A 12,450-nucleotide genomic window follows, 5' to 3' on the forward strand; every position below is an offset into this window, starting at 1 on the left:
CTATCTTACCTTGTGATTTACACTAAGGTAGGGAGAACAAATCAATGCTTACTCTTATTATCAACAATCCTAAAAAGTCATGAATACTAAATCTGATCTGAGGCCTATGGGAGCTACTTCTTCTTTTCCATTGTCAGCACAAAACAAGAGTAATGAGGAGGTCTAAGTGTCATTCCAGAGATTGAAAATTGGCTGACTTTGATCACAAAGAGCAGACTTTAGTGAACTATGCTATAAAAATCCCTTTTTCCCCCGGCTCTCTCCTTCTCCTTCTTCTTCAGGAACAGAGGCAGAAATTGCAGCAATATGAAGCTTTTAGTTTAAATGAGGATTGGCAAACTCTGATCCATGGATCAAATCTGACCCTGTGCCTATTTTTGTATGGTCTGTGACTTAAGAATGTTTTTGATGTTTTTAAGTAGTTCAGATTAATCCAAAAGAATAATGACATTTCATGATATGTAAAATTCAAATTTCAATATTTATAAATAAAGTACTATTGGAACAGCCACACTCATTTGTTTATATATCATTGCTTTCATGCTATATTGGCAAAGTTAAATAGCTTCAGCAGAGACCTTATGTGATACTCTCATCACTTCGCATTTTTATTTTTGTGCATTACAAATCACAGTGATGTAATTATAACTCAGCAGCATATTGCTGTACCATGACATGATTTTTAAAGATTGCCAGTGTGTATCTATCATGTCAACACAAGAAAAGTAGAGAAAATTGGACTTTGAAAGTTATACTTTTAAGGCACAGTGTAGTATGGATTATTTTATCATTGAATTAGATGCTGAAAGATGGTTTTATGTGACACTGTAGCTGTACCAAAATAATACAACATGCATCAACATTACCAAACCAAGCATTCTATATAGAGAGAGTGTGTAGCTGGACAAATTTACCAAGCTTATTAAAGTTTCTTGAACAAGAAGAACTGCCTCAATCAGTATCATTGAATACTGAATAGCTTTGCAAAGGTTGTTTTTGTTGTAGCCCTGATAATGTCTCTTAATGAATTAAATCTAAAGCTATGAGGCAATACAGAATTTATATGTGAAACTTACACTGCAGCAAAGACATTTGGACAACTAATGTTTTTGTGAGTGACAGATAATTTTACGGCGCTTTATACACATCACATGCTGGCAAAAGTTAAAACAAGAATCAAGGTTTTTATCCCCTCCAAACTTACAGTGAGTATATTTTTGGAGCTTCCAGCAGCATTTTTCAGACCTTGAGGCAAGTGGAAAAGAAGTTCCACTATTTCAAATCCATTTAATTATACAATTGAGAAACTTTCACCTAACCTTAATTGGAAGTGATTAATCTGAAGTATAATGACATGCTAAAAGACAAATATCAAAAGAGGAATCTAACAGAATCTTGTTAAGGTATTTCAATCTATAAATGTGATTAAAATCATATGCTGATGGATTGATAACAGTATTTGGCAATATTGTATCTATGAAAAGACATTTTGAAAGATGAAATACTCTATAAAATCTCATTAGAGATAACTTTAACAGATGAATATTTATAATTGATTTTGATGTTAGGGGACACAACTTTGAACTCCAATGAAGCAAAATGTTACACCCCTTCCTCAAAAAAAGCTAACTCTATTTTTTTTATTTGCAATCCTGTATTACAAAATATTATTTTGTAATTCCCAAAATAATTTGACTACTGGAGTACTCAATTATCATCATTAGATTTAAAAGCATATAGAAATGTGTTTTCTCTCTTATTATATAGGTACCTACATACTATCTTTAATTTTTTCACTTAAGTTTTTAAGTTTTCACTTAAAGTTTTTTCACTAACTTTAAAATATTTATTATCTGGGCCTTTACAGAAAAAAATTTTCTGACCTCTGATCTAAATGAAGTAAATTTGAATTCTGGTTTCACCATCAGAACACAGAAGAAACTGATGGCAGGAAGAAGATGCTGAAGGCCACAGACCACTGGGGTTGGGATGGCCCCTGTCTTGAGGACTGCAGGGAAAGAGATTGGCTGCAAGGGTCATGAAAGTGAAAGTGAAGTTGCTCAGTCGTGTCTGACTCTTTGCGACCTCATGGACTGTAGCCTACCAGGTTCCTCCGTCCATGGGATTTTCCAGGCAAGGATACTGGAGTGGGTTGCCATTTCCTTCTCCAGAAGATCTTCCCAACCCAGGGATTGAACCCCGGTCTCCCGCACGGTAGGCAGACTCAAGGGTCATATCTGAGGCTTTTTTCTCTCAAAGAGAGCAGAGGTTAGCATGAGGATTAATTCTTCTATTGTCAGAATTAACCAGGGGTCTTTGGGAATCTTTGCTCCCAAGACCTTTAGGAAAGAGTAGGCCAGAGTTTTTTTCTAATTTGCACAAATAAATAAAGCATTATTTTTATTTCCCAATGTTGCTAAAACCAGAAATTACTTATACATACATTAAAAAAAAATTCTGAAAGGTGCCCACCAACATATTAATATTGATTCTCTTTGGGTCACAGACTTATATGTTATTTTACTATTATCTTTTCTTTAACCTTTTCCCCTCTGATCTTTCTACAGTGAATATTTGTTATTTTACTCTTTCTTTTGTCTTAAATCTTTTTTCCTTGATGTTTCCACAGTGATAATATTTTATTTTAAAATTTATACTTTAAAAAATTATCCTGGAAGAGGACAAATTTTTACTCTTTATTTTCAGATTCCTTACAATTGAAATTGAAATTGTAGTTGAAAGAAAATTACTTCTTGTAATTGAAAGAAAGATCAGTAAGCTAGCTACCTTGTGTCCCCTGTAAACACTTTCTTTCATTTTATTTAAGAAAACCAGATTTAAAAAAAAAATTAAAGGAATGCCCACATACAGAGTAGGAAATAATGTTCTTAAGTAACTGAATATACTCATATCATTAATGAACACAGAAGGCACCATTGTTGCTAAAGGAAGTATGAGCATTTTTTTCCCTTAAAAAATAAAAGATATGTAAGACAGTCTAAAGAAAAGGAATTAATAGGTTTCTTGTCATGACATTTTTAATTAAAAAAAAACCCTTTTTCTTCTTTTTTTTTAGTTTATTTGGGCACATGGGGGTCTTGGCTGTGGCAGGCAGCATCTAGTTCCCTAATCAGGGATCAAACCTGGGTTCCTTACATTGGGAGCGCAGAATCTTAGCCACTGGACTACCAGGCAAGTCCCCCCAAGAACAACTTTTTTAATAGAAAGAAAAATTACTTTTATGTGCATCAGTAAATATTGTCTATTTTTAAAATATTTTAATTATAGTTTTAAAATTTTCAAATTATATTAAAAAAAATCTAATCCATTTATATTATTTGAAGTTACACACAGTCTTGACCATTATGAATTCCTCTCATATTATGTCTTCATATGTGCTAAATGTCTATCACATGCTAACACGGTCATATGTGTATAACTGTGAATCTGAGAAAGCATCAGGTTTTACAAGTTATTTGTCTGAGACACACAGCAGCAGGGCCGGTTAATTACATTGTCACATCCCAGAATACTGAGATACTATCACTGTTCCTGCCAATGACGTTTTGTTTGTTTCCATAGAGTTATATATTTACAGGGAAACTATATTTTTCTAAACAGAGGCTTGTGTTTGTTTACTCTGTTGACATAGAGAACACTTAACATTTTTGGATAATTTTAATGCTAAGAGATGGCATTGACTAATGTGAGTATCATTAAAGCTCACCACAGCTGTCTAATAAATTGCATGTATAAAATCACAAGTTTACTTTTTCTGAAACTAAGGTCAATTCTTCATGTCTTCTTACTAACCTTCAATATTTTCAGAAAGAAATATGGAAGATCTAGAAAAAAGCAGAACAGGGACTATTAAAATAGTTTTTTACTTCATTTCCCAACATCTTAGGGAAAAAAAATCAGACTTTGTACAGACCAGCATGAAAAGATTATGTCTTGTCTGAACATAACCAGGCCAGGAAAAAAACCACTTTTCATTTAGCACTTGTTTGCAAGTTTATAATCAAAAAGATGATATTTACCATTCCTAAGTTCTTCAAAGATGTAGGGGATAAAGGAGGACTTTTTATAATAATGTCTTTAGAACAGATTTTCATGTGAAGGCAGAATAGAATCACCAGTATTCTTTCTGTCAACATACCTCTGGGAGGTACATTAGGATTAAGTCTCCTCTAATTACCATTTGTTAGCTGACAAAAGTGGGTTTTGAACTAATGAGTTGGAACATGAAGTTTGCGCATGTATGGAAAAAAGAAAGAAACAAGATCAAGTCAAACTAGTCTTTATCACTTGTCTGGCAATCAATCACATGCCTTCCATAGAAAGCTGTTAGTTTTCTATCTGAAGTATTTGCTTTGATATACCTTAGAGAAAAACAAGATGTGCATTGAAAATAATCTGCCTTCCTTCGTCTTCTTGGCTTTGTAACTTTTAAAAGTAGCTCATTTTTAAAAAAATAGTAATTTCTTTATTACATTAAAGTCATTATTCTACAAGTCTTACTTTTCTGTTATAAGGTTCAATAGCAAAATCATAATAGTCATAAGAAAGGAGGTTCCCCTGAGGATAAGAAATATATACCATATTTGATTTGCTTATTAAATATTTCACTATGCTTATCCAATTATCACCTCTTCTAAAGGGTACCTTTTGGAATATGGAGTTTAAATAGTCATTTACACTAAATAGTAAAAAGAAGGCTGCACATCTTAAGTAGGTTTAGCTGACGATTTAAAATAATCACTCTTTAAAGAACTGGTCAAATTTTCCATCAAGGAAGCAGCAGTCCCAGGTAACATGAAAAGCAAGGCTGTGAAAGGATTGAGAGGGAAGAACAGAGAACAGTAGGCCCAAGACAAAGGATTCCCTTACTTGGGGCACATTTTGTTCAGTGGCATCAAGGGGGAGAGGGCTGCAAAGTTAATGATCTGGCTCTCTAGTAGTAGAAATTTGCTTGGCAAAATTTTTACCAAAATCAGAACTGGTAATGAGTTCCACTTTACTTTTCCCAATATCCAGTCAGTTACTAAACCCTGGAGTTCTCATTTAAAAATTTATGTTGGACACATTAACAGAATGTATAAATGTATTATTCAATACTTGGATGAATGAATAAGCAAACAAATGAATGAATGAAGCACAGCAATGAAGGCCCTTTTCACTTACTCTCTCTCAGGTGAGACGCCGCATCCTGCATCTTTCCAAACACAACAAAATTAATGGATGAGCCCAAAAATCAGCTTGCAATTCTATGGAAGGGAGAGGGAATCAAGTTCAGTATCGAGACCTTCATTTAAAGGACAGGAAAACATTTTGAAAAATCAGAATAGAAGAGAATGCTGAAACTAAAAACCTAGTTAGTAAATCCAGCTTATCTCTGGTACACAAGACATCATGTCTTGCTGGTGACATGACTCCATTGTAAGGGCCACCCCCTGGGGATGCTGAGATTCCTAAAAAAACTTCCTAGTCATCCAAAAAAAAAAAAAAAAACTTCCTAGGCAACCAGGATTGTATCTTTGGACCACATGTGGCCAACAGGTGGGTAGAGTGGCAGGAGGGTGGAGATGCCTTTTTTTAGGCAGGAGATACAAGGCAGAAACCAACCAAATTCATTTAACTTCAGCTTCTCCTCTCATTTTTTAGTGTAGCTCAGGCTATATTTTAAAATTATTACACCAAGGCTTCTGCGGTGGCTCAGTGGTATAGAATCTGCCTGCCAACGCAGGAGACATGGGTTTGATCCTTGATCCAGGAGGATCCCTCATATCTCAGAGTAACTAAGCCCCTGTGCCACAACTACTGAAGCCCTCAAGCTCTAGAGCCCAAGGTCTGCAACAAGAGAAGCCACTGCAACGAGAAGTCCTTGCAATGCAACTAGAGAGTAGCCCCCACTTGCTGCAACTAGAGAAAAGCCCACACAGCAATGAAGATCCAGCACAGACAAAAGTAAATAAATAGTTATTTAAAACATTATTATGCCATCATTTTACTATATTGCATAATTTAAGTGCCTACAGAATTTATGTTTGGCATGTAAGTTTTGTTTTTCCTTTGAAACACAACAAATTTTTTGACCATTTGACCACACACAAACTGCAAAGTAGCAGTCTTTTTTCAAAGATCTTGAGCTATCTTCTACTAAGCTGAAAGCAAGAAGAAATAAGAGAATCTTCCAAAAACTTCACAATACTTTCACATGAGTGGAGACCTAAGGGGTTTAGATAATTCAGATAAATGCACAAACTTGTAAGTGCTTGTCAAATTCAAGCCTTTTCAATTTTTCTCTTTAGTTTTTATTGTATCAGTTACAGAAGACTGTTTAGCCTCCAGGCAAGAGTTGGATATTTCATATTTCTCTTAACTGGAAATTAGAAAAAGGAACACATTCCATATGAAACACATTTTTGAAAGACAAGTATGCAGAAATATTTGCTCTAATAGTATCTATCTTACATAGAAAATAACCGTAAGAAAAGAAAAGCAAGTTTTGTTGGGACGCCTTGTATGACATACATGATAATGTTCTTTCTGGTTTATGTCACAATGCTGTACTGTGCTAAAACAATGTTTACCTTGATTTGGGGTTCCTCATCTTGTCTTCCTCTTCCTGGCTTGGCTTTAGCTTTTAAACTAAAAATAAAAATAAATGAAGGCAGAGAAAAAGTTTTACAAGCAAGTGTCTTACAAGAAATAACAGCAGACTCATAAAGTTTTATTTTTTTGATTTATTCCAATTTGAGATGTACTAAAAAATGTAAGGCAAGTTTTAACATCATGTCCTTTAATCTAAATGCAGTACTTTCTTACCTACTTTCATTAGTGGAATTTACAAATTTTAAAGTTTAAGTACTTGAAAAATGTTTAAATCTTAGTACTGCCAGTCTCTGTTAGGATTCCCCTTATAAATTTTTCAGGGGGACAGAGATGACTTGTGAGAAACTTGGCATCACTTCTAATGTTACCAAATTAGATTGTGTGTGAGAGAATGTCCAATTTTCAATAAATACAATTTCAACAAGTACTGAACTTGAAGATAATCGCACTGAGATCTGAAGTACAATATTCCATATCAGATTGGAAGCTGTACACAGAGTTTTGATATTCAGAAAAAGGTAACATTTCAGTTGCAGATATATTTTATAGGCTAAGATTTAAGCATACTCTGAATATTTAATATCAAATTATGGAAAACAGCATTCAAAGTTTTAGTTTTTCCAAGCAAACAGGCACTCTGGAAACTCCAAACAAGAGTAAGTTTCTTTGAAATGTATTATGCTTTTAAATCAAAGACTTCTTTGAAAAAAAAAAATGACGCTCTTCTCTTCACAGTGGAGTTGGAGAATGTTTACTAGTCTTTTGTGGGCAATATTAGACAAAAATATTAGAAATCTTTTAACATGCCAAACTAACATTTAGTAGTTTTCTGAAGGTCTGTAAAGCATCTACAAACATTTCTGTAAACAGAGTAATTTTGAAATTGAAAAAAATTCTTGCTTCTATACTAGTGAAAAGTTAAACGGTGTGTGAAACTTGTTATGTCTTTGGAAATAAGCTGTTTCTTGGCAAAAAAAAAAAAAAAAAGACACTAGGCTACTCGAGGTCATTCCTTCTGAGTCACTAACTCAAGCGCAAAGCACGCTGTTTTGAATGCCAGTAAAGACATAGCCCTCTTGACTGTGCTCCTCATTTTCATGATACAGTCTCATGTTTTGGACATTTCTGGTCTAATGAAATTCAAATAATGTTGACATGACATTCTGGGAGCTTATGTGCAAGCAGTTAAGTCTCATTTCATCCCGGTATCTCCCCAAGAATGGCCACATAGCAGAGGCTAATCCAATGTTTATCGAGTTGAATTCATCTCAGATGGACTTTCTTCTTTCCTAATACTTTCACACTGTGACGTCTACCTGTTTTCTTTGTCGTGTGTCTGCATTAGAGCACATCTTACTGATTTCTGCACCACGTAACAGGAACAAGATGTACATGATTGCCTACTCGATTCTGAGCCTGAAGCGAATAAACAGTAAACTTTTGGGAGTTGCAGGAAGGGGTAGTAGGCAGAAGGAACGTGCTGCCGGGCATTTTTCTGTCTACTGGGGGATTTGGTGCAGTAGAAGAAAACAGGTTTAGAAGTAAAATGGGCACCATTCCCTCAAAGTGTAACCGTTCACTGAGCTTTAGTTTTTCATCAGTAAAATGGGAAGAGTAAGAGTTACCTGTTGGGATGTTGGGAAGATAAAATGTTACACATAAAGCATTCAAAATAATGCCAAACACACAAATCATGGCTATTACAATCTGAACTATAAAGAGTGCATGCATGAATGCTCAGTCACTTCAGCTATGTCTGACTCTTTGAGGCCCCGTGGACTGTAGCCCACCAGGCTTCTCTGTCCATGGGATTCTCCAGGCAAGAATACTGGAGTGGGTTGCCCTGCCCTCCTCCAGGGGATCTTCCCAACCTAGGGGTGAACCTGTGTCTCCTGCATTGTGGCGGACTCTTTACTGTTGAGCCAACGGGGAAAGATTATGGTGTTACAAAATAGGAAATTTTCTATTTTTTAGGTCACATTTCTAACTAGAAGTGCCTCAGCCTGTTAAAAGAGGTCTCAAATTGCTCCCTCTCATTTCATCGATATGTTCTTAAGGCTGATCCCATCTGAGAATTCGATTGCCATTGAGAAGACAGCTGAGAGCTCAGTCACAACACATAGCATCTCCCCTCCCAGGGCTGGTGAGCCATTCAGAGGCTGCATTTATGATCAAAATGTTAGAAAACAAGCAGAATCCCCTAGAATCAATCAATAAAGTCCTTGGACATCTCTCTGACAAAAGACAGAGTCACACGTTGGCTTACAAGATAAAATCCAATAGTAAAAGCTAGTATACTTCCTTGAGTACAACTCTTTGAATATAGTTCCTTTCAACTGAAGATCTAGGAAGTAAGGACACAAATTATATCCTTAATTATGTTAGCCAGGGTTCTCCTGAGAAACAGAACCAATAAGATCTTATGTATATACATGTATTAGGTTGGTACAAATGTAATCGCGGCTTCAGATCATGAATTTTAAATCATTATAACTAGGCTCAAACAAATCAAAATAGGAGCCATTACAATCAACACATTTTTGCCAATCAGAGATAAGTTTGTTTATTCCTGTAGCATACATATCTGTGCTTTGGATTTCAATGAACTCTTGGAAAGCATTTTCTGCCTCCTGCTGGTTATGGAAGCATTTACTCTGCTAAAAGTTGTCGAGATGCTTGAAGAAGTGGTAGTTGAATGGTGAGAGATCAGGTAAATATGGTGGGTGAGGCAAAACTTCATAGACCAATTCGTTCAACTTTTGAAGTGTTGATTTTGCGACACGTGGTCAGGAGTTGTCGTGAAGAACTGGGCCATTCGGTTGAATGATGCTGGCTGCAGGTGTTGCAATTTTTGGTGCATCACATCGATTTGCTGAGGACACTTCTCAGATGTAATAGTTTTGCCTGGATTCAGAAAGCTGTAGTGGATCAGACTGGCAGCAGACCACCAAACAGTGGCTGTGAACTTTCTTTGGTGCAGGTTTGGATTTGGGAAACAGTTTGGAGCTTCTCAGTCCAACCACTGAGCTAGTCATCGCCAGCTGTCGTATGTATAAATTTCACTTTTAATCGAATGTCACAATCAGATTGAGAAATGGTTCATTGTTGTTGTGTACAATGAGAAGATGACACTTCAAAAATGATATTTTTGATTTTAGGTCAGTTCATGAGGCACCCACTTATAGAGCTTTATCACCTTTCCAATTTGCTTCAGATGCCAAACGACCATAGAATGGTTGCGTTGCCAACTTCTTGTGCAGTTGTAAGAGGATCAGTTTCGATGATGGCTCTCATTGGTTGTTGTCAACTTCCAATGGACGGCCACTGTGTTCCACATCTTTAAGTCTCTCGTTTCCATTGCAAAACTTCTTGAATCATGACTGCACTGTACGTTTGTTAGCAGTTCCTGGGCCAAATGTGTTGTTGAGTTGTCTCTGCTGATTTAAGACTCATTTTGAACTCAAATAAGAAAATTGCTTGAATTTGTTTTTGTCTAACACCATTTCCATGGTCTAAAATACATGTAAAATAAGCAGTAAGATACTAGAGTGGGTAACCTATCCCTTCTCCAGGCGATCTTCCCGACCCAGGAATCAAACTGGAATCTTCTGCATTGCAGGCATATTCTTCACAGCTGAGCTACCAGGGAAGCCAATAAATTATTAGCAAAGAAACATAAAGTGAGAAAAGCACATCAAAATGATGTATAACATAACTATATTTAAGAATGTATTCCAATATCAAATGGCAAATTTCAACAATGCAATAGCCCTAATTACTCTTGCATCAACCTAATATATGCTCTGGAGTTCCAGAGGCCTGTCTTAATTTTGTGCTGTCTTTATCTTTTAGTTCAAGTTGATATAGTGACTTCTAAAACCTTATGGGCTTCCTTCTTATTAATTTACTTTCCACTCTGTTAGATAAAAGTCAAACCAACAGATTTCTCTGAGCCAGTCTCTCTTGATCTTGGGCTGCCTGGGCTGGAGGTGTAAGCTTGTGAATCATTAATGTAATATATAATAATTGAAGCTATGGATGTGGATGAAACTTCTTGGAGTGACAGAATAAGCAGAGACTAGAAGAGTTCTTATGATTAAACTTATGTTGTTTAAAAAAAAAAAGTTTAGCAAAAATAAAAGAGAAAGAGAAACTAGGTTTTTATTTTTTTCCTGGCCACACGGCCTATGGGATCTTTGTTCCCTGACCAGGGATTAAACCAGGCTCTCAGCAGTGAAAGCACAGAGACTTAACCACAAAACCAACAGGATATTCCTGAGATCATTTGTTTTTGCAAATACTATGATAGGCTAAGATCTGATAATTTTAATACATAAAATGTTCTTATGAATAAAATTAAGGTTATTTGAACTTATGATTGCCAGGGGAGGGAGATAGTTAGGGACTTTGGGAAGGTCATAGACACACTTTGATATTTAAAATGGATAACAAACAAAGACTTATTGTATAGCACGTGGAACTCTACACAGTGCCAGACTGGATGGGAGGGAGGTTTAGGGGACAATGGAGACAGGTCTATGTACGGCTGAATCCCTTCTCTGTTTTCATCTGAACGTACCACAGCATTGTTAATCAGCTCTACCTCAATACCTTTTTGGTGTTAAAAAAGTAAAACTTTAAAAATAAATAAATAAAACTAAAGTTATTAACAGATCAGAAGAAAAATGGTCAAAAGGAAACATAGATCAGACAATGAAGTACAAGTCCCTTAACAAGTGGTCAATGACCTGCAAATCATTTTTAAAAAACTTTAAAAATATCAAATTGAAAAGATTCTTTTGGAGTATTGAACTCAAAGTCAGGAAGGGTGAGAATAGATTAGCACCCCACTACCGGTGGGGCTGCCCTGAGAGCTCAATTGATAAAGAATCTGCTGCAACGCAGGAGGCCCCAGTTTGATTCCTGGGTTGGGAAGATCCGCTGGAGAAGGGATAGGCTACCCACTCCAGTATTCTTGGGCTTCCTTGTGGCTCAACTGGCAAAGAATCCTCCTGTGGGAGACCTGGGTTCTACCCCTGAGTTGGGAAGATACCTTGGAGAAGGGAAAGGCTACCCACTTCAGTATTCTGGCCTGGAGAATTCCATGGACTGTATAGTCTGTGGGGTGGCAGAGTTGGACACGACTGAGTGACTTTCACTTTCTCACTACTGGTGGGGCTGAAGTTTGATACAAGAGGGCAATATTTGAGCAACATGAAAGAAGACATTTAGAAAGTTTATTTACTTAGCAATTTCTAGAAAATGAATTTTAAAAAGTAGTTAAATATTTATGTGTGAGAATGTTCATTGAAAACACTATTTTTTACAAGAATGACAATTGAAGCATCAGTTTTAACAAAAACAAAATCTGGAACTATCAATATTTTCAACAATAGAAGAATGATTAAGTATATTATAAGGCACACATAGAATTAAGAATTTCAAAACTAATAACAATTATGCTTTAATGAAATAGAAGCATGATCATAATATGATGCTGAGGAAAGAAAGACATAAAACTTGTAAAATATGATTCCAATTTAGTTTAAAATATATACATATTATAATCCAGAAAGAAATATATCAAAATGTTAATACCATTTATCTCGTGTGATGCAATTATGAAAGCTTTCTATTTTCTTCTTTATTCTATCTAGCTTTCTCTTTCATTTTCCCACAATAAATATGAGTTACTTTAAAAAACAGTAAAAATGAGCCTAAAATATGTGGTACTTAAAGGCTTTTCTTTGCACAATTGCCCAAGTGAAAACTAACTGCTCAGTAGTAAAGACCCTATGGAAAAAGTGGCCATCCCAGCACAGATGGCAGGATAAA

General features: G+C 35.7%; 1 long non-coding RNA gene across 2 annotated transcripts in view; it reads right to left on the reverse strand.

Annotated features, from left to right (window-relative positions):
- LOC122422575 overlaps nt 1-12,450 on the reverse strand; it is a 93,189-nt gene that overhangs the window by 64,679 nt on the left and 16,060 nt on the right. The window contains exons 2-4 of one of the 2 annotated variants that reach the window (XR_006263881.1): nt 6,594-6,651; nt 5,185-5,267; nt 3,814-3,845 (exon numbers count right to left, since the gene is read on the reverse strand). This is a non-coding gene — a long non-coding RNA (uncharacterized LOC122422575). The remainder of the gene's footprint in view (nt 1-3,813; nt 3,846-5,184; nt 5,268-6,593; nt 6,652-12,450) is intronic. The other variant, XR_006263882.1, reaches the window with a different exon arrangement.

Source organism: Cervus canadensis, chromosome 20, assembly GCF_019320065.1.
Source record: "Cervus canadensis isolate Bull #8, Minnesota chromosome 20, ASM1932006v1, whole genome shotgun sequence".
NCBI classification, from domain to species: domain Eukaryota; kingdom Metazoa; phylum Chordata; class Mammalia; order Artiodactyla; family Cervidae; genus Cervus; species Cervus canadensis.